The sequence below is a fragment of the Acomys russatus genome, chromosome 6, assembly GCF_903995435.1.
Source record: "Acomys russatus chromosome 6, mAcoRus1.1, whole genome shotgun sequence".
Classification (NCBI taxonomy): Eukaryota; Metazoa; Chordata; class Mammalia; order Rodentia; family Muridae; genus Acomys; species Acomys russatus.
Window position 1 is genome coordinate 58,994,917 of NC_067142.1, and position 22,697 is coordinate 59,017,613.

General features: G+C 40.0%; 1 protein-coding gene across 9 annotated transcripts in view; it reads right to left on the reverse strand.

The window, feature by feature from the left end:
- Positions 1–17,958, reverse strand: part of Prrc2c (proline rich coiled-coil 2C) — a 72,272-nt gene extending 54,314 nt beyond the window's left edge. For 6 of the 9 annotated variants that reach the window (XM_051147713.1, XM_051147712.1, XM_051147707.1 and 3 more), the window contains exon 1: positions 17,735–17,957. The gene's annotated coding sequence lies outside the window, so the exon portion shown is untranslated. Of the gene's footprint in view, positions 1–17,734 lie in introns of all 9 variants that reach the window. The other 3 variants (XM_051147706.1, XM_051147708.1, XM_051147709.1) reach the window with 1 other exon arrangement.
- Between the last annotated feature and the right edge of the window lie 4,739 nt (positions 17,959–22,697).

A 22,697-nucleotide genomic window follows, 5' to 3' on the forward strand; every position in this document is an offset into this window, starting at 1 on the left:
ACCATGTTTGCCTGCATGTTTCCATGTTTTACTCAATAGGAGTTGCTATGGACAGGGTGTCTCTTCACAGCAACAGAAACCATAAGACACACGGCTACCTAAAAATTTTCTAAGAAACAAAGTAATGACCAAGACAAATAGCACAGAAACATGAATATAAAAATACCAAACACTGAAAGTAATTAGATATGACAGCCTAAACCTGTATCTCAGCATTGGAAAGCTAAAGTAGGATTAAGCCAATCCAGATTAGTCTATGCCACATGCCAGATCTTTTCTCAAAACCAAAAAGATACACTTATCAACTGAGTCTTTAAACAATTTCAATTAGTCATTTGTGTGCAAAGGCAGAATTTCCCAAAGAGAAAACTAAAAAATAGTGGTCAAAACCATTATTAATCTAATGAATATTCAGATCCAAAAGACTTAACAAAGCTAAAATACAATATTCAAAGCCTCACTCCAGGAGCTGGAAATGCTTCTAGGTGGCAAAGCACTTGTCTAGTTTGTGTGAGGCTCTAGGTAAGAAGTGTAGTACCACAATGAACAAACCAACAAACAAAACACCACAGGGTGGGGATACAGTCCAGAAGTAAAGCACTTGCTTTGGTCTTGGATTTGATTTTCAGCTTGCAAACAAACTGCAAGGTTTACTCTACTAAACAGTCAACGCTCAAGCACTGTAACTTACCACATTAATGAAGTATAGTAGAAATATTATGTATCTCCCCTGATGCAGAAAAAGCCAACATTCGTTTCTGATAAAAGCTCAATAAATAAAACAGAAAAGACAAAACAAAAAACAACTGAATTGCTTACACCTATCTCTTGAAAGTTCACTAGTGTACTAAAGTTCTTGCCAGTAAAGGTTAAAGAAACAAAGGGAAATCAAATTAAAAAGAATGAAGTAAAATTGTCTTATCTGTTGATTGTGGGGCCATATATGTAGAAAACCTGGTAAAAGCTAGGGGAAAACTAAGCATAGCATAATTATACAAGGTCTGAATAAACAAAACTAATTGTACTTCAATACAGCAACAATGATCAGAATAAATAGGTATGATTTAAGACAATAATAAGAAAATACTTAGGGAAGTTTAAGATCTGTTAATGGAAAACTACAAAACATTAGGGAAGCCTAATGAGTCAACACTGTGTGTGTGTGTGTGTGTGTGTGTGTGTGTACACACGTACATACACGTGTACATGAGTAATCCGGTGTATGTGCATGAAAGCAGGAGGCAGAGGCATGTAGATATGAGTTTTGAGGCCAGGCTGATCTAGGATTACTCAGCGAAACCTTGTCTTGACAAAAGAAAAGATAAAATTAGCAATAAAACAATACACAAAATTTAAGGTAAGTCTTAAGAAATAAGAGTTCTCGGGCTGGAGAGATGGCTCAGAGGTTAAGGTCCTGAGTTCAATTCCTAGCAACCACATGGTGGCTCACAACCATATATAATGAGATCTGATGCCCTCTTCTGGTGTACATGTATGTATGATAAACAAATCTTTAAAAAAAGAAAGAAAGAAAGAGAAGAAGAGTTCACCAGGAAAAGTTAAAAGTACCAACCTTGGCTTAGAAAAACAAAAGAAAAGAGTTGTTGAAAACCTTTCTAGCTCCCCATCCCCATTTCTGGCCTGGCCCAGATAGTTTCATCTCTCACCAGCTTAGAACAGCACTCTAGTAACATAATGACTTGCACAATAGTCTTTCTATCATCAAAAACTTAGTGCCCCACATTCTAATGTTATGATTTACATTGACAATAGTGTCATTTAAGATGTCAACAATGCTACAAAAATTAGAGAACAACATGAGGAAGGCAAAAATCACTTCTGATTAGCTAGCTGTTCACTAAAGGCGTCTTTGATTTAGATCCAAGGGCAAAGAGGTCAAAGATGAAGAAAAAGAAAAAAGGCAAATGCCCCAGGGCCCTAAGATACCTAGCATGTATAAAACCAGAAACTAAGAAACTGTCCCAAAATTTGCCCTCTGACTTCATTACCTACACCACGGCACACACCAGAACACACCCAAAGGGACAAACTTTTTTAAAGTTCCACAAAGGCAAAGGCACCACCTGTCTTTTTATAATATACCTTAATACCTAAAACATCACGAACAGCTATTAGCCTTCAACACATATCTATGTTTAGTTTTTATTAAATGTATAATAAAGACATACTTTGAAAAGTGGGCAGCACACATGCAGACAGAACATTGTATACATAATAAATAAATCTTAAAAAGACACTAGTTTAATTAAGGTTTTAGTATCCAAAAATAAATGCATACAACACAGAAGTTCTTGTGTTATCCTTCGAAACTAGTGTTAGAGATGTAAGTTAATTTTAATTTTAGTACAAGTGCACAGCAGAGTTGTATGTGCCTGTGATGAAAGGCAAGTAAGTTTCTGACGAAGATGTACTGAATGATATAGGGAGTGTTATGTGTAGATATTTGTATGTTACCTGCCTAAATGGTTTTCCAGAATAAAACACAAGACTCACAAGTCTTTGACCATCAGCTACTTTGTCTATGGAGCCATACAGGCCATACTTTATGAAACATGAAACCAACAATCTGCAAGTAAAACAAGAATGTGAGTGCAAAAACTCAATTGGGTAAAAGGGCAACAAATTCTGAAGGATTCTCTGAGGTTTACAGGAGCTAAAGAAAAATGGATCAATCAGTACTCTCACTCAGGCAGCACAAATTATTAGAGAAATCAGGGGCTGAGAAAATGGTTCAGTAGGTTCCATCCAAACACGAGGACCTGCCAAGCCCCAGTAAATACCAGCCATAGTCATGTATGCATGTAACACTAACAGCTAGAGGTGGTGGGGGAAAGGCAAAAGGATAGCTGGGGACCACTGGTTTCTAACTTAGCTCCAGGTATGGAGTAGGATACATCCAATCTCTTTCTCTCTCTCTCCTCTCCCCCCTCCCTCCCTCTCTTTCTCTCTCTCACACACATACACTCCCACTACTAGTTTATGCAAAATTGCTAGGGCCAGGCTGAGTAAAAAGGTATTCCTTGAAAAACTTCTCTTACATGTGTCTACAGCACAGCTGCAGTTGCAAACCATTGAACATTAGCCCAGTCAACTGTAAAATTGGTGCCTAAAGGAGAAAAGGAGGAGATGAAGTTAAAGCAGACAGAAATCAGATTTTGTAGAACTTGCAAGGTGGACAAGAAGTGCTACCTTTGTATTTACTCTACATGCCAACAGCCACTGGAAGAAAACTAGTTAAACAAACCACTATATGAATACATGGATGAATCTGTCATTAATATCGTAACAAACCAGCACAATTTATATAATTAGTAATTCCTCAAACCCTTCAAAAACATGAGCTCAACCACTTGTTTTCAGCCTTTGAGTTGAGTGCAATTATGGGGACTCAACTATTATGTTCTTTATCTGTATCATTTCTAATTGTGAAGCACCTCTTCAGGGGGATAGAATGATAGTAATAGCCAGGGTCTCACCTGCAAGACTGTCTTTGCTATACGACAGGAAAGTTGCACAAATGAAATTGCAACAATATGGTCACCTATCTGAAACAATGACAACATCACCAGTTGACATGCCAACATGAAGGAACACCCACAAATGAAGAGCTACAGGCTATTAGCAGCTGCTGAGAGAGGGAGAAATCAGTATTCTCTAGGGACAACACCAGTCTGGTAGTTATCCAATTCCAAGGGGTCAGTCCTAAACACACACAAGAGCAGCACTAAACGGATTCATTCATCAGGTTGTTATTTATAAATTATATATGTAACATAATTAAAGAAAAGAGGCTATGAATTTGTGAGGGATTGGGAGTAAGTAAGAAGAGTTGAAGGGAGGGTAAATTATATAAACATAGTATTCATGCATGAAATTAAAAAAAAAAATAGTTAAAAAGCCTCTGGTCTGGAGAGATGGCTCAGTGTACTCACTGCACGTCACAACTGTCTCTAACTTGAGCTTCAGGGAATCCAAGGCTCTTGAACAGACATACATGCAGGCAAAGCACCAATGCACATAAAGTTTTAAATACAACATTAACAATGCATTTTATTGTCATTCATACTAAGAGCCTTAAACATCCGAAGAACTCAATCTGTAAAAACCAAGTCTATTATATAATTGCCTCCCTGCTTTTACCATTAAAAATAATTATTTCCTCTAAAATTAGAGGTTCTATAACTGAGAAATACCAATAAAATGGCATTTCCCAATGAAATGATACTATATGCACTCACCAGATTTTGTACAAATATATGTATTTTTAAACAGATTTTGGCCAAAAATAAACACAAACACTAAAATGGGAAAACCAGTGTTTTTAAAGTAGCTTGTTTCCAGAACATCTAAATATTGGGAAGCATCTTATCGTAATACAAGTGTCAGCCTTTCAAGATGAAAGGAAGCTACTAACCAGTGCCAATAATGATGTTTTTTCATGAATGTTCAGCTAGAATGTTGATATGGAGAAAACAATCTAAATGTAAGCTTTTTTAATCAGTGAAAGATTAGCGATGATGTCTAAAATCCTTTCAGCTTACCAATTATCAAATTCTAGAGTTTAATACTGCAAACATTATTAAATAGTCTTTAGTATTTAGTATATGTAGAAAAATAACCCCTATATTTCAATAATCTCCAATTTGCTCAATTAAATAAACTACAAAGTATATTTTTGGCAATGACAGTTTCTAAATATTTACTATTCTACTCTGTAATAATTTAGATCCCCTGCAAAAGACAGATCAATGCTCCACAGATGTTTGTGACAACACCAAAAATGACCTGTTGGGGCTGGAAAGATGGCTTGGCTCAGCTGTTGAAATCACATAGGCTGTTCCTCAAGAGGATCCCGGTGTGATCCCCAGCACTCATAACAGTCTGTACTGTAGTTCTAGGGGATCCAGTCCCTATTCTGGTTTCCATGAGGACTGCACACATTGTGTGCAGACAAAATACTCAAATACACACAAAACAAATAAATCTAGAAACAAAGGAAAACAACAACCAATCTGCAATCTGGGCAGAGCAGGGGGCATAGCTTAGATAGCAAAGTTTACCTAGGATGCAAGAAGCCCTGGGATTTGTACCTACCTAAACTGATTGTGGTGGTCCACACCAGGAGGAGGATCATCTACTATACGGATTAAAAACTTTTTCCAAAAAAAATACCTGAGCCTTTTGTTGTTACTTTTTGAGATATGACAATGTAGCCTTGAATTCCCCTAAGAGTTCTTCCTACCTTAGCCTCCTGAGTGCTGGAACCAGAGGTGCATAACCCCAGAACTGGCCACAATGAGTTGTTTTATCGAATTACAACAAACAACCAAATCCCAATACACATTAGCTACTAATAAAAGCCAAGTATCACACAAAAAATACAAATGCCAATCAGCTTCAGTATAAGCCATTCGTTTAGTTTATGTGATTTAGCTTTTAGCGTCACTTTCCTTTTCTCCCCATTTCTTCCTTCCCCCTTGGTCATCTCATCTAGAGTTCATTGCCTCAAATATTACCAGGAAAGCTAAGCCCCCAAATTTCCTTCAAATTACAATCTTTGATAGTTTTTAAATTGCTGATATACTAAAAGATCATGTAAGCTTCTAGACAGAGCTTCAAGCTCAAATGCTTAGGCCCTACTCATTCTTACAAATATTTACTCCATGCCTACCATATATCACAAAAAAACCATGACCAGGAAATATACTGTCCTCATCCACTGAGCAGAGATAGAGCTTAGAAATTTGAAAGGCTGCAAAGGTCTAAAAAGGAAATGGACAGAGAGTTTCTTTTGTCTTTCTACCCTTACTTCAAGTGAGAACAGTGTTCACAGTTTCATTTTGAAAGCAAAACCTCTGGCTCTCACCAAACACTACACCTGAGAGAGGCAGGCTACAACAGGGATAACAGATGAAAGCAAAAAGGAGTAAGGCAGAGGAGAGCAGAGGGGGATGGTGACTTCAGCAACAGTCACCACAACTTCTGTCAATAACAATACTGAGCATGTAAGAAAAATCAAACTTGCTAACAGGCTGGTTTTGTTCAGAGGACAAAGTAAATAAGGTAAAATAGTCACAGGCAGGGCACCTAGATGAAGAAATATGGGCATTCTCTACTATTTTTAAACTTTCTAGAAGACTTTATTCCTCCTTAAGGATTTTTAAAAGATCTCCACAAAGTAAGTTCCTCTCCCTCAATTTTTCTGAGAGTATTTTCTCTCATCTCTAGTCTTTAAAATACTGCTAGTAAGCTCTGGTATTTATTCTTCATTTTTCACATGTATAATATTATAGACCTACATTCTAACTGAGCAATGTATTTTGGGAGCCATCTTTCAAAAACTACGGTTTTGGTATGCGAAACAATGTAAAATTACTGGACTGGGTCTCAGAATAACTTAAAGTCAAACCATTACAACTTACAATTGAAGAAACTTATTACCAAACCAAACAAACAACCCCAAACCAAACCAAACCAAACCAAACCAAACCAAACAAAAAAAAAACCAAAAAACAAAAAACAAAAACCCAAAACCAAAAATAAAAACAAACTAAAACATACAGCTACAAAACAATATTCAGGAGCATCTCAAAGAAGTACCCAATATAACTTTATTATAACAATTTTCACTAAGGAGACGATAAAAACATTTTAAGTAATATGTTATTTAAAGTTAAAGAGATTCTAAATAGCTATTTTCTTCCTCATAATGCACAATATAAAATGCCAAAGATAAATCAACACAAGCAGTAAGTGACGGCTCCATTAGAATGTTATTTTCAAGTATAATACCATAAAAGCACCACAGATCATAAGAATTTGTATAACCTGAAAATTATGAAGCCCTAACCCAGAGGTGATGGTATTTAGAAATGAAATTGAGAGGTAATTAGGTTTAGATGATGACATAAAAGTCAAGACTAAATCAACACTTTTATAGAGACAACAGAGCTTGTTCTGTCTTGCGAGTACAATGAAGAGAAGAGGACTCGTGGGTAAGGAGGGAAGAAAGCCTTCACACTAAGACAAACCATGCTAGCAACCTTACTTAGACTTCCAGTTTCCATAACTTTGAAAAATAAAGTTTGTTGTTTAAGTTACCTAGTTATATTGGGGGCAGGGGAGGATTGATGCATTAAATCTAGATTGTCCAATTTAAAATGAGCAAACATTCGCCAGCCCAAGCCATCCTACTTTCAAGTATTCATGAAATATAAGCCTTCTAAAAAGTTGATTCCTCTATCTTCCGTTTTTGAAACATTACTCTAATTAACAGGCTTAACAATACTCTTTAAATACAAATAAAAATAAGAATGTTAGAAGTGGAAAGTCACTTTTAAGAATGGGATCAGTATGAAGTACAGAACCCACAAACCAGTATTTCAAAAAAAAGTATAAGCACTTTTTAAGAAAGTCCACAAACAGTACCAATACAGTACAATTATTTATGTAACATTTACATGGTTTAGGTATAAGTAATCTAGACATGACTTACAGGATATGGGAGCAAGTGCACTGGTTATATGTGAGCATTACGCTCATCTATTTGAGGCTGGGTCTAATGTAGTTTAAGTCGGTCTCAACTTCACACTATGTAGGTGATGTTTCTGACCTGCTTCTTCTGTTTTTACTTCCCAAGTGTCTGGACAGGCACATACCAGTCATTCTATTAAGTAAGGACCTGGGGCTTGCTTTGAGTAGAAGAGAGTTATATGACTCTACTGGGTACTAAGAGATCACCAGTATGGCCTAGATAATCTGCGGGACCATGTCCTTTTCTATGTTTCTATGTTAAAAAACTTGGATAGAGCTGGAAAGCAGACACAACAAATGAAATCATAAACCTATCTCAAAGAGCAACAGTAATTAAAAAAGAGCTGCGAAATGAGTTTGCTAAAGCACAGAACTTGCTATTGTGTTTCTACAAGGGTGTTTCTAGGAAACAAGACAAATGATTTCTTCCCATGCCTATATGCTGGGCACCTTCCCCTTTTCTCATGACTTTCTTCATTGTGTGTGTGTGTTGTGTGTAAGGAGGGGAGATGAGGGTGGGGGGGTGGGGAGAGGTGAGTGGCATGTAACTTCCATGAAAACAACCAACCAGCTTCTTAGAAAAAAAGAGCTATGAAAAGTAATGATGGAACAGGGAAAAATCTTTTAAAAATTATTTTATTTAATTTATTCAGATTACATCTCAATTGTTATCCCTTCACTTGCATCCTCCCATTCCTCCCTCTCTCTTTCACCCTATTCCCCTCCCCTAGGTTTGTGACAGAAGGGGACCTCCTCCCCCACCATATGGTCACAGCCTATCAAGTCTCATCTTGGTAGTCTGTTCATCCTTTCTCTGAGTGCCACCAGGACTCCCCACCAAGGGGAATTGGTCAGATATGGGGCACCAGAGTTCACATCAGAGTCAGTGAGGGAAAAATCTTTTTATGCTATTATGGCATTTGCAATTTGGGATATAGAAACACCTTAGCATTATACATCTTATTTACATTAAAGATTGACTGTGGCAACCTCCCAATCACAAGTGGCTTCCAAGTAAAAAAGCAAGCTATTATATCGCCCAGATTCTAAGTTGTATAACCAGTCAGTAACGTGAATGTCTAAAATGATACGCCATATGTTACATTTTAAGTAACACAGTTATGTATTTGAGGTATAACAATATCTAGTGTGACATAGATGTAACATACACATATAATGTGCAGTGATGAGATCCGAGCAGAGCAGCTGTTCTTATCTACCATCATTTCTTTGTGGAGAAAACATCAAATCGTTTTAAATTAATCTGTTTCTATAATAGCAAAGCTAAAAATACCACAGTATGTTGAAGACGTCTAAAATATAAAAACTGATGATTTCGTAAAAAACAAAACAAAACAAACAAAAAAACCACAAGGTGTAACACAAATAAATAACTGCCAAGCCATAGCTGTAGAACAACATTGCTGGGTGTGGTGGTGCACGCCTATAATCCCAGCACGTGGAAGATGGAGACAAGAATAAGCCCAACTTGGATTAAGTGGCCACATCTCAAACAAAACCAAAAATTAAATGGAAATAAAAGAATTATGTTTCCAGGACAGAGAAAAGACTTTACAATTAGAAAAACAATTTAGCTAGCAAGATTTTTGTACAAAATAAGCCACTGCTGAAAGAGTCTGCTTCTTATGTGGGTCATGACATAAAATGTAATAGTAAAAGGCTTCTCAACTTGCAATCCTATAATGAATCTGAAATGTTTCTGGCAGTACTCAACCATGTTGTTTGGGCAACTTGACTGTGAAGACCCTCATGCCATTTAACAGTGCTGCCTGTAATACCTTGGTTAACACTGGCGAAGGCTGTGTGTTATGAATTCCAGTGTTATACTACTGTATATATAGTTTTGTACATGAATAGAAACATGGCTTAATTATGGAAAACAGTATTTTCCTATTACTACTCAGCATGTATCAAGTTAATTTACCTTTGGATTGTACTATGCTATACTGCTTGATTTTAAAATTGCTTCTCAGGTTGATGACTTCAAGCTCATTCCAGTTTAGAATGCAATTCTTTTAAATTTCCAAGACGGTCTTTACATACTTCTGATATTTGTATTATGAATTTATGCAAGTCATTCTCAGCCAATAAACCTCTGAAAAATGCTTAAGACTTCTACATTCTGCAAATCAAACACCTAAACAAAACTTAATTATTCATGCAAAAACAAACAAGCCATCATTTGTATATAAAGCTTTTATCTTTAAACAGTAAGATACCAAAAGAATTGTGTTAAATTCATGATTATTATTAAATGTTTGATTTGTATATTTTGTAAATCAGGACCACAGACAAAAAGGAGTTGTAAGTGGAAAGCCCAGGAAGCCCTGTCCTATCAGCAGCTAAGAGAATGGCTTAGTGGTAAAAATGGACTTTGCAAACATGAATGAGAATATGAAAACCAGAATGCACTGGAGGTAGGGGTGGAGAAACTGTCTGCATCTGTTAATTCCAATGCTGAGAAGAGGGAGACAGGAGGATCCCTGGGATTTTCTGGCTAGTCAGTGAGCTGACGCGCACAGTGAAAGATGGTTGGTCTCAATAAATAAGAGCTTTGAAGAAAACATGTAATGCTGGCTTCCACATCTGCAGACACGCACACACTACACAACACTAAGAAGTCTTGTTCTAGGAAAATAAAACTCTTGTGCTTACTATTTATTTCAAATGATTGTCTTACTGAAAAGGCACAGGACTTTTAATTGCTCTTTATATACAATTACTCTCAAGACTGATTTCATAGTTTCCTAGCCAATCTTATTTTCTGGGAGGGCCAAAATGTTTTAAGCTAAGGGGACAAGTATTCTTTCCCAGAGGCTCCTCCTCTCAATCTTTCACATAACCAAAGGGGTGTAGTGGAGGCTGGAATTTCAAGCATAGTATCCTTTCCCTAAATTACTAACTCTTCCAATATTGAAATGCTGGTCTTCAAACACTGAAGAGGGTGTACTCCTCCCTTACACTTTCTAATTTCATCCTTCCCATGTTCCAATTTGTCAGAAAAATTACATGACCCCGTTCTTGTCTTCAAAATGTCCAAAGACTCCTCTTGCCTGTTAGAAGATATATTGTTGTTCTACAACCTGACTTTTTGTTTTTTAAAAAAAGACAGGGTTTCTCTGTTACACAGAGCCCTGGCTATCCTGGGCTCTTTATAGACCAGGCCGGCCTCCAACTCCTGTCTCTGTCTCCCAAGTGCTGGAATTAAAGGGGTGCACCACCACACCTGGCCCTATAACCTGATCTTAATTGTAGCAGATAATACACAGATCCCAATATTAGAACCACAAAACTGTACAACAAAAAGTACAACTTTATTTAATGAATAATCCAAGATAGCAATATAACCAAACTTCACACTTCTGTCCATGCAGTAATGATCTACTATTTTTTGGTTTATGACAAGTAACTTATTGGGTATTCCAGGCTGACCTGAAACTAACAGCAACCTTCCTGGCTCACTATCCTGGGCATGAGGGACCACATTCAGTTTTCTTTTCCCACTTTTACACTAAAATTTGTATGGTTCACTTCCCTAACTCTCAACAGTAATTCAATACTTCTCATATTCTGCTTCTTCTTCTATTTAGGTTTAAAAATTTAAGCTGAATTCTAAAGGCAGCTTCTTGAATTATAGACTACCATACAATAGCAGTATTTTAAAAAATCAAAACTTTGGCTGAAACAAAATGAAGATTAAATAAGGACTCTCTTCTTTGTTTTTTGAGACAGGGTTTCTCTGCATGGCCCTGACTGTCCTAGAACTCACTCTGTAGACAAGGTCGGCCTCAAACTCAAGAGATCAGCTTACCTTTGCCTCTTGAGTGCCAGGCTTAAAGGGTGTACCACCACTGCTTGATTAAGTAAGGACTTTTAAAAATTTGATGATATGGTATTTAATATACAATTTTTCTTTTATACTAAAAATAGCTAGTAATTTATAATACCCTTATTTTATTTTATTTTTTTAGAGACAAGGTTTCTCTGTGCCCTGGTTTTCATCAAACTCAGAAATGTGCCTGCCTCTGCCTCCAGAGCAGTGATATTAAAGGTGTGTGCCACCATGTGGATGCTGGGAACCAAACTCGGTTCTTCTACTAATCTCTCTCTCCAGTCTGTCTCCCTAAGAAGCCTTTCAGAGGCACCTACTGGTCTCCACAAAGCCTCTGAGCAAATAGACAAATATATACTTCTGGAAATAACTAGAGTTCTGTTTGAGGAGCTCCTATCTTTCAAAGAGCACTTAACTCTGTTAGTGGAATTCGGGCTTTATTTAAGTTCTTGTTACTTTCTTCATCCTAGTACCTTTGTGCAACGCAAATGACCATACAACACAAACAATAGCCCTATACTTACAAACTACCATCTAGAAAGAAGGAATACATCACCCTATCTTCTTCAGACTCAAAGTTTAGTGACTTAATTGAGACAGGGTCACACACTATTGCTTTGGCTGACCTGAAACACTCTGTGTAGAACTCACAGAGAACCACATGACTAGAGTGATTTTTTTTAAACCTAATCTTAGGACATCTATCTCCTGTTATTTTTCCTTTTCCATTAACTGTGCTTTAAATATAGTTAAACCCAAGGATGATGGTACATACATTTGATCCAGCATACAGGAGGCAAGCAGATCTGTGTGAGACTGAGGCAAGCCTGGTCAACACAGTGAGTTCCAGGACAGCCATGTTTACACAGAGAGACCCTGCCTCAAAATCCCAAAAATAAGTAAGTAAGTAAGTAAGTAAGTAAATAAATAAATAAATAAGGGCAAGACTCATGATATGTGGTACCAAAGAATACCAAGTTCAAAATATATAGAAAACATATTTAATGTTCCCTTTGTAAAGTCAAGAAACTGGACTTCATACAAACAGCTCATACAAACAGAAAAGAACTAAATCTAAGTCTTAAAACTTACAGTTCAGAATTCAAGTATTGACACACTTGAAAAATCAAGGTTTCATTACTTTTTCCCACCATCCTGCTTCTTAACCTTCCAGCACCAGTACTTGACCTGAAATATTTTAGGGTCACCAAGGATACCTCACCTGAATAAAAGGCTGTTTACCACATACTTTTCTAAGTTTTGTAATCCTATGTTTATTGTTCCCCTCTGCCTGATTTCTGTAGTAGCATCACTTAATCGCTCTTGCTCTTCTCTTGTTGTAGATTCTTAGACATCTTAGCATGGTTTTCAAGTACCTATGAACTAGTTTGCATCCTTTTCTATAATGCTGTCTTTTCTTGTTTGCTTAACCCATTCCATTCTAGGCTTTTAATCATGCTTGAACTCCATTATCTGCAACTGTGCTTATCTTATCCAGTACTAATTTTTTTTTTTTTAAATAGCAGGTATGTTCCAATGGGTAAAAAGACAGACTGGTGAAATGCTACTTTAAAGTGGCCCACAGATTTGAATTTCAGAGTATATGTCTATTTTGAAACATATTAGATGGTTAAAAAAATAATACCAAATAATCTGTACATCTTCATTTTAAATTCACTTAATTAAAAGGTAGTAAATTAAAAAAAAAAAAACTGAATAGAGTGTAGGATACACCCCTGCGATTCCAACACTCCAAAGGCTGAGGGAGAAAGAAGGGTGGCACATTTCAAGCACCTCAGATATACAACGAGACATGGGTGGAGTAATAAGGTGTTAACAGATAGGTTGAAGACAAAGCCAAATCTTGTGAATAATTTCAGTTCAGGATCCTTATTACTACTTATCAGCTAGGTAACCATATACAATCAATTTAAAAAATGTTTTCTAATGCCGGGCGGTGGTGGAACATGCCTTTAATCCCAGCACTTGGGAGGCAGAGGCAGGCGGATCTCTGTGAGTTCGAGGCCAGCCTGGTCTATGAAGTGAGTCCAGGACAGCCAAGGCTACACAGAGAAACTCCGTCATGAAAAACAAAACAAACAAACAAACAAAATAAAATAAATGTTTTCTAGTGTTATAATGGAGAGCAAAGAATCCACTTCTAAGGTTTACTGTAGTATAGATTCAAAGAGATTGCTCCTTGCCCCCAAGTAGTCAGCCTAGAGATAGGTAGAAAGTCCTGGATAAAATATTAAAAGTTACAAGGCTTTGAATATAGCTTGGTGCTAAGAATAATTGTCAAGCATACGCAAGACTCTCCCCAGCACTGAGAAAGAACCAACCAACCAACCATAATACTGGAACACACCTGCAACTGCAGTACTTGAAGAGCTGAGGCAGGAGGATGTGAATTAAAGGCTAGTTTAGCTATATAATGAGCCTCTGCCTCAAACAAACAACAACCAAAACCCTCAGCCAAACATGATAGCTAAGGCCTGTAATTTTGGCACTCAGAAGGCTGAGGTAAGAGCTTGAGCCCTGAGCTACGGAGTGAAACTTGGGAGAAAAATTAGAATTATTGTTATCTGTGTGTGAGTGCACGTGCGCGAGTGTGTCCATATTCAGAGAGCAGAATATGCCAGCAGTCTTCTCTTTCCACCTTGTGTGTAAGACAGTCTCTCACTGAATCAGAAGCTTACTACCAATACCCACAATGTTGGGGTTACAGGCCTGGCCTGTCTAGCAACGCCTGGTTTTATGTGAGTGCTGGAGATTAGAGCCCAGATTTTCTTGCTTTCACAGCAAACATTTTGACCCACTGTGCAACAACCTCTTCTGCCCCACAATTATTTTAGCTTCTAGCCATCATGTCTTCCTTTGAGACAGTAATCAACCATACATTTGATCCATACTATATTTTTGAGTGGATTTCCTATACCACATTTCCTCTAGTTCTCACATGACTTTATTTTCATCCACAGATATGAATCCAAAGTATAAGGGAACTTTTGTGGTGTGAAGGGCAGTATTGGAGACTAAACCAAAGCCCTCATGAATATCATACAAAGAGCTCTCTCCAGTTCTAATGTTAACCCTCACCCCACGCACCTTATTTATATAGACTGCCCCAATATGCTGGGATTAAGGGCTTGTATGTACCACCATACCCAGCTCATGGTAACTTTTAATATAATTAATTTTTAAAAGTAAGTATCTTGGTAATACGGAATAAAACCACAACCTTTCTGATTCAGCAGATGTACCAAAATGAAAATATTCTTTGAATAGCTAAGTAAAAGTGAAAATTAAGCCAGTTGTGGGGTCACAAGCCTTTAATCCAGCACTGGGAAGGCAGAGGTAGGCAGATCTGAGTTCTAGGCCAGCCTGGTCTACAAAGTGAGTCCAGGACAGCCAGGACTACAAGAGAAACCCTGTCTTAAAAAAACAAAAACAAAACAACAACAACAACAAAACTAGTAATGCTCTCTCTATGTGTTAGTTGTACCTTCCTTTAATATTCAGTACCCAGCAATGTTTCTAAGGGTTAATTCAACACATTAACAGTAATAGTGTCTCCCAATGAGACAAAAGTTGCCTGTTGATCCTCAGTAATAGCCCTCTGACTGGCTCTTCCAGCAAATAGGCACAGACACAGGCTCCTAAACATGCCTGGCCTGTTAATCTCTAGAATAAAATGAGAAATATGTGGCACAAAGACAAGTTTATAGTTAGCTCCATAGGAAAATACGACAAGTGGCTCTAAAGAATACTCTGATCCACAAAGATGCTCGGATTGATACATCAACAGTATTACTGAACTTAAATGCGATGACTAAAGAAACTAACAATTCAGACTGAGATAAAGTATTCACTGTGTCACTCCACTCACAAGGCAATAGACAAGACTGGCTTTATAGAAGCAAAGTGTCTTAGTCAGCACTTAGATATAAATTTCAGGGCCGCTATCACTGCAGGAAGTTCTGTGCAGGTAGCAGTCACCTCTAATCTCAGCACAAAGGAGGCAGAGCCTGGAGGGTCTCTTGAGTTGGAGGCCAGCCTATTTTACAGAGTCAGCTCCAGGCAAGCCAGGACTAAATGAGAGAGCCCCTGTCTCAAACCAACCAACCAACCAACCCCCAAAACTGAGAGCACAGTATTTGTTTTCCATGTTACCAATGCTGGACTCTTACAGATATCTGTATGAAAACTGCATAGAAAGATATCACCTAGCTAACTCACAAAGCGAAGGGCGGTGGGGAGGGCACTGCACAGACTCAAGAACACAGTGTTATCTTCAAAGACATTGAAGAAATCCTGCACTTCATTCTGAGGGTGATTTACTATATAGAACACGAAGGAGAAAGTTTTATGAAGTAAAGCTCAGTATATACACGTAAAGAGAAGTAGAAGAGGGGAAAAAAATAAAACTACTTAAGTATCCAAAGGCTCAGGTTATTCTGAGAACACAGAGTACATTGCTTGAAAAAGAGTATTTTCTTCTACCAGTACTCTGCTGTTGTCTCTCCATTTTTAGTTGCCCTTTACTATGCACTAGCCACAGTAATAAGACTTTTATATAGTCTCAAATTCTACAGCAAACTTGGGAGGTACTGCTATTATCATCTTTACTTTCTAAATGAAGGAATTTCTCTCTCCAGACCCCCAAGAAATTACCTTTAAGAATTCATCTGGTCTTATTATGCAGCCAAGGCTGCCCTCAAGCCCCTGAAAGCTTTCTCCTAGTCTTCCTATGCCACAAAACAGATAAAACTCACAGTTAAGCCCTGCAACATTTTAACCTTCACATGCAACAATGTTCAAATACTGAAAGCAAGCTAAAGAAGAACTACCAGTTAATAAGGCACCTTACTTTAGCAACAATTATAAAAGTATTAGGAACAAATGGGCACTTTTATAGTTCGGAGCAGCCCCTTTGGGTTTATAAGGTACAGCTACAGTACCACTAAAAATGTGTGACCTTGATCAAATTACTTCAATCTCTCAAATATCTTGTCCCCATCTGTAAAACAAGTATAAGTGCACCTTCCTCAAAGACTAGAAGGAATAAAAAAGGATAATGTACATAAAGGGTTTGTCAACAGTATAGTTACGAGATTAAATAATGAGAGAACAGCCGGCATTCCATGGTCATCACACACCTACAGGAACCTCCCGGCCCCCCCCCCCGCAAAAAACAAAAAAACAAAAAAAAACCCCAGCTTATTTTGAAAAACCCACCCCAGAAAAGCAAATAGTAACTACTTTACTATATGCAAACTCAATCTATTTCTAATTTTTGGAGAATCAATGCATTTGGGGCACGCCAGAAAAGACGCTGCAATGCATCTGTGACACACACCTAAAAATGGCACCAGCCAAAGCAGCATGTTAATGACCAGCATGGAAGCGTAAATCTACTTTTAAAAAATGCTGGAGGTTAGACGTGCTGGACGCGTAATACCACCCGATCTCACTTCTCTTTGCAGGGACTGACTATCAAGCCCTTAAGCATCTTCCAATTCTTCTGGTGCGATGCGAAAGAGCAATCCTAAGAGGAGAGCCCGCCTACTACTCTAAGTATCCTCCCGGGGTATGAATTTATGAACATAGGCTGAAGATCAGCCAATGCGGAAATCCGGGTAGTTTTAACAGCCAGGAATTACTAGGCAACTTGGACCCCCCACCCCAAAGATCTTGAACAAACTGCAAACAAATACACATCTCTTGAAAGGGATTACAGTGTTCTTTATGTGCGAAACGAGAGTCCTCGCTGACCCCCATGCTATTTTCTTCAGTCTTAAATAGGGTCTCTTCCCTAGCAACCAGAGATACTAACTGGTTGATACTAATGCTCTCGGGGGCGGGGGGACAAAAAACCAGGCAGCAGCCAAGCGGCATTCCCTCAAACGCCGGACTGCAGCGGCCTAGCGGGAGGAAAGACTACCCAAATCCTCCCAGAAGTTGTTCAGCATGTCCCTAGCGGAAGTAGGGTTGGTCCTGGGTCCCCGCAGAGCCTCCAAGACCGGCCCGGGCCACACACCGCTCGTTGCAAACGCGAGCATCACCGCAGGAACATCCCCGGGAAGTAAGGGCCTTCGGAGCTGCCACGGACACCATCCTCTACGCCGAGGAGGAACGGCGAAACGCAGCGCCGCGGCTGGAGGGTCCTTCGGCAGCCGCAGGCCAGCCCCGCCGCAGCACACGCCGCGCACATGGGCCCCGGGCCCGCGCCGGATCCCCGGCTGAGGCGCCGCGGGCCCCAGGCCTCCCGCGCCCGCCCTCCTCCATCGGGCCTCCTCACGGCCCGGACGCCCTCGCTCTCCTTACCCGCCAGGGTGAGAACCAAGTCTGCGCGCTTCCAGGGACTCGCCAGGTACGGTTCGGGGGAGAGGGGAGGGGAGGGAGCCTCGAGTATCGTCCGCGGGGCCGCCCGGTCCGGCAAGCCCGAGCGACGACCGTACAAACCGCCAAAGCACTTTCGCTACCTCCTGAGAGGGTGAGAGCGAACGAGGAAAAAGAAGCAAGATGGCGGCTAGCCAGCCCCTACGTATTACGTCACGACGTTGCGTACGTACAGCAAATCTCCGCAAGACCGCCCACCCGGGGGGCGGGGTTTGAGGCTGCGGGATCACGTGATGCCTCCGTGGCATCTCTACTGCGGCGGAGGCTAACGCTGCCTCCTACTGGAAAGAGGGCGTTCCATCAATCAGAGCGATCTCAGTGAGACAAAGCTTTTCACCTGGGGAAGATTCCAGAAGTCTTGAGTCGTCCAGAATTACGATTTGGTTTGTCTCCATGCATTGGCACGACTGATGGATTAGCGTGTATATTTACAACCCGCGCTTTCTTATAATATTCTTCGTGAAGTAGAGGGGCTAAATGAGAGAGCATGGTGTGGCAGTTTGAGAAGTAGGGTTTTATTTTTTATTTTGTTTTGTTTTTAGAGACAAGGTTTCTCTGTGTACCTTGGCTGTCCTGGACTCGATTTGTAAACCAGGGTGGCCTTGAACCCACAGAGATTCACCGACCTCTGCCTCCCTGCGTCCTGGGACTATAGTGCCCACTCAGTTTGAGAAGATTTGAGGTTACCTCAGTGAAAAAGTAATCCAAGTGTTAACAACAAAGGGACTGGCGTGCCTTGCTGAGACCAACTTTGGCATTTATCATTTTGTAAAATAAGGCACAATTTCTGTGATTTTTTCTGTCAGTGTTTACCTCTTGGATAAACGAGCTAACAGAAAACTAAGACTCACTAGTGCAGATGTTTATTAGGTAAATGTAACAACATAGAAACAAGAAAGTATCTGAAGTGAGGAAGGAAAATGATTATATTGCGTCTGGGGGGCTGACATGTACCTCAGGGCCATTTAGTATCTTGCTTCATGTGCATAAGGCTCAGGGTTTGACTTTCTTTTCCCAAAGGAAAGAAAATAACTCATGAATGTGTGATATTTATCTGCTTTATAAAGTATCTCTAGTGTATAATTGCAAAAATTTCTTGTCACCTCTCCTGGTCCAAGTGAACTTCTCCACTGGTAACTAGTATGGGTTCATAGGATGACATGCTAGAATGTTAGAATGCTAGAATAAAATGACAGCAGTAAGGCACAAGCAGTTCTCCCGAAATTGACATTTGTGATCATTTGTTTTAGATTTTGTTTGTTTTGCATTGCTCAGGCTTGAATCTAGAGCCTTCCACATGTTAGGCACGTGCTAATCTAACTGAACTGTTACTCACAGCCCCTTTAGTGATCATTTAAAATGAGATACATTTGCTGATTGTATAACAGGCCAGAGACAGACCTGTCTTTTCATGAAGAAAACACCTTGGTGATTTTTCCACAAGCTATTAGAGTTCTGTATTCAGTATGCTGGTATTGAAATCTCTTTCTTGAGCAACTTAGAGTGCCTCCAACAATCAAATGAGCTGACGTTTTTCTGGGTTATGAGACTGACATGTACAGGCAATATTAATTGTACAGACGATATTAATTCACGGGTTTCTTTCTTTCCTTCCTTCCTTTCTTCTTTCTTTCTTTTTTTCAAGACAGGGTTTTTCTATGTTATCTTGGCTGTCCTGGACTTGCTTTGTAGACCAGGCTGGCCTCGAACTCACAGTGATCCACCTGCCTCTGCCTTCCGAGTGCTGGGATTAGAGGCGTGCACCACCACGCCCAGCAATTCATGAGTTTCTAAGAGTTGTGTATTAGGGTTCTCTAGAGTAACAGAATTTATAGAATGAACCTCTCTCTATATATAGGAAGAGAATTCATAGAATGACTTGTAGTCTGTGGTCCGTCAAATTCAACAATGGCTGCCTGTGAACAGAAGGTCCAAGAATCCAGGAGTTTTTCTGCCCACAAGGCTGGAATTTATCTCATTTACTGGCCCTCAGTACATGCCAGAATCCCGAAGAAGTAGGCTTTAATGCCAGTGAAAGGATGGACTCGCTAGTGAGGCAAGAGCAAGAAGTCAAAGAACACAAGCTTCCTTCTTCCATGTCCTTGTATAGGCTTCCAGCAGAAGGCATAGCCCACCTTTTAAGGGTTTTCCCACATTAAAAGATCCCACCTTTAAGTGTGTCTTCCCAGCTCAAAGATATAGATTAGAGGTGGATCTGCCCACTTCAAGGTATGCCTCGGCATTTGTGGGTTTTAGTTAATTCCAGACAGTAGTCAGGTTGCCAACCCGGAATAGCCATCACAAGCTGTGACTTGTATACATCAATGCTCATAACTGCAAAGCTAGTGCGTCTCTTTCCTGTCTGTCTGTCTGTCTGTCTGTGTCTGTCTGTCTGTCTCTGTCTCTCTCTGTCTCTCTGTCTCTCTCTCTCTCTCTCTCTCTCTCTCTCTCTCTCTCTCTCTCTCTCTCTCTCTCTCTCTCTCTCTCTCTCTCTCTCTCTCTCTCTCTCTCTCTGAGCCATGGTCTCACCATGTAGCTCTGGCTGTCCTGGAACTCACTATGTAGACCAGGTTGATATTAAACTCACAGAGATCCACATGCCTCTGCCTCCCAAGTGCTGGGATTTAAGGCGTGTACCACCACACCCAGCTGGGATGTAGGATTTGATTTGTTTTTAATTTTTGTTTTTGGGTTTTTTGAGACAACGTTTCTCTGTGTAACCTTGGCTGTCCTGGACTCACTTTGTAGACCAGGCTGTCCTTGAACTCACAGTGATCCACATGCCTCTGCCTCCCAAGTGCTGGGATTAAAGGCGTGTACCACCACACCCAGGTGGGATGTAGGATTTGATTTCTTTTTAAAGATTTATTTATTTATTTATTATGTATACAGTGCTCTGCATGTACACCTTCATGCCAGAAGAGGGTACCAGATCTCATTATAGATGGCTGTGAGCCACCATGTAGTTGCTGGGAACTGAACTCAGAACCTCTGGAGGAGCAGTCTCGGTGCACTTAGCCTCTGAGCCATCTCTCCAGCTTGGATTTGAACTTTTTAAAACCTACTTTATTTGGGGTTCTTCAATGTTATACCTCCCTTTGAACCCACCTACCCAAGATAGGAGAGAAAAAGAAGTTAATGGGAACAGGAGAAGTAGACCATTTTAGACTCAGTTCCTTGGAGCTATTCCACTGGTGTAGTTGGCAGGATTCCAGTAGACCCGTTAAACAGTAAACCACCAATGCAGCAAGGGTGATGGGAACCGGGAGTAGCACCCAGAACCTGGAACCTTGAAGTGTTTGCTCGAGTAGTTCTCTCTAGGAGTGTCTCGAAGTTGAATGATGAACAGCCAAGAACCAAAAAGCCCCACCTTTTGTTTGGGCCTCTTATATTTATCTCTTCTCAGAGTCTGTACTAGGATGTTTATCAGTTGACAATGACCGTTCTCCACCCACCCCAAGAGGGGATTCCTTTTGTAGTAGACAAACATCGCCTGTTCTCTCACAAGGCTGTTTTTAGTGGAAAAACACACTCCCTTACACAAGTCTGTTTCACATCATACACTTGGGATCAAGACAAAAACATGTTTACATCCACCACACTGGGACTAAAGGCATGGGCTACTACCCAGGGCTAGCCAGAGATCTGCCTGTTTCTGCCTCACAGATGCTGGGATTAAAGGTATGAGCCACCATTCCTGGCTAGAAAGAGCATTTTTTATGTAGCTAAACATACTTAGGAGCCAAGGGTGTTGTCAGAAGATGCCTGGGGAACGTAGGTTCAGAACAAGTAGTTGCCTTTGAGGTCATTCCAAGATTTATGTACTTCCACGAGAGATGATTTTGTTCCCAAAACTGAAATATATATTGAGTTTCTAGTGGTTGCAGTTGTCTGCATCGATCGCCAGTATAACTGGGACATCCTGCTGTGCTTTTGATTTTAGGCTCCTTTCCTCCTTGACAGCACTGTGATGGCCACTGGCCCTGAAGTACCCTGAAGTGTTCCTTCCTCTGTTTCCATAGCTACCTCTTAACAGTGTTCTTTCAATAAAAATCAAGTCACAGTGGAATCGGGTCAGGTTGTGCTTTAAAAGCGAGTCTACTTACTTCTACTCTTGCTCTGTGTGTGCAGTCTTGTTTTCCTTATTTCCCATTTCTTTTGGTGGTGGGAGGAGGAAGAATCTGACTAAAATCTCCGTGCATTAGTTTAATGTCCAAAGCAGAAACATGGCTTTCTGGTGCTGGTGAGGTGGCTCAGTTGGTAAAGATGCATGCCACCCAGCTTGATGGCCTGAGTTTGATCCCTAGGGCTCACATGGTGGAGAACCAGTTCCCACAAGTTATTTCCTCTCCATGAGTGCAAATGGCAGGAATCCCTACACAATAATGAAAAAAAAAGGGGGGGGGGCAATGTTGTAAAGGAATTTTAATTCAGAGCATGGCTGCTCTGGCAACAGATCACATCCAAAGACCTAGGTCTGTGAGATCTGACTGGAATACAGACATCCTTTACTCCCAGGAGACATACACAAGCATATCTCTGGGTTCAAGTCAAGCCTGGTATAGAGCAAGTTTCTGGTAAAGAAAAGCTTAGACCTAGGCATGGTGGTACATGCTTTTAATCCCAAACAATAAAGGTAAAGTTAGTTTGTAGAAGGAAACACCTATGTTTGAATGTGACATCTAATTGAGAGGCAGAAAAAGTGGCAAATCAGAGAAAGACTTGGCAGAATAGGATATGCCCAACTCTCACGAGAACATAAAGGGAAGGAAGCTACAGAGGAGGAGAGGGAGAGGAAGCAGATTTACAGAAAGAGGTTGAAGAAAAAACAAGCTAGACACAGAACAAGCCAGAGAGTAAGAAGAAGCCAGAAGATTGGAACAGCTTT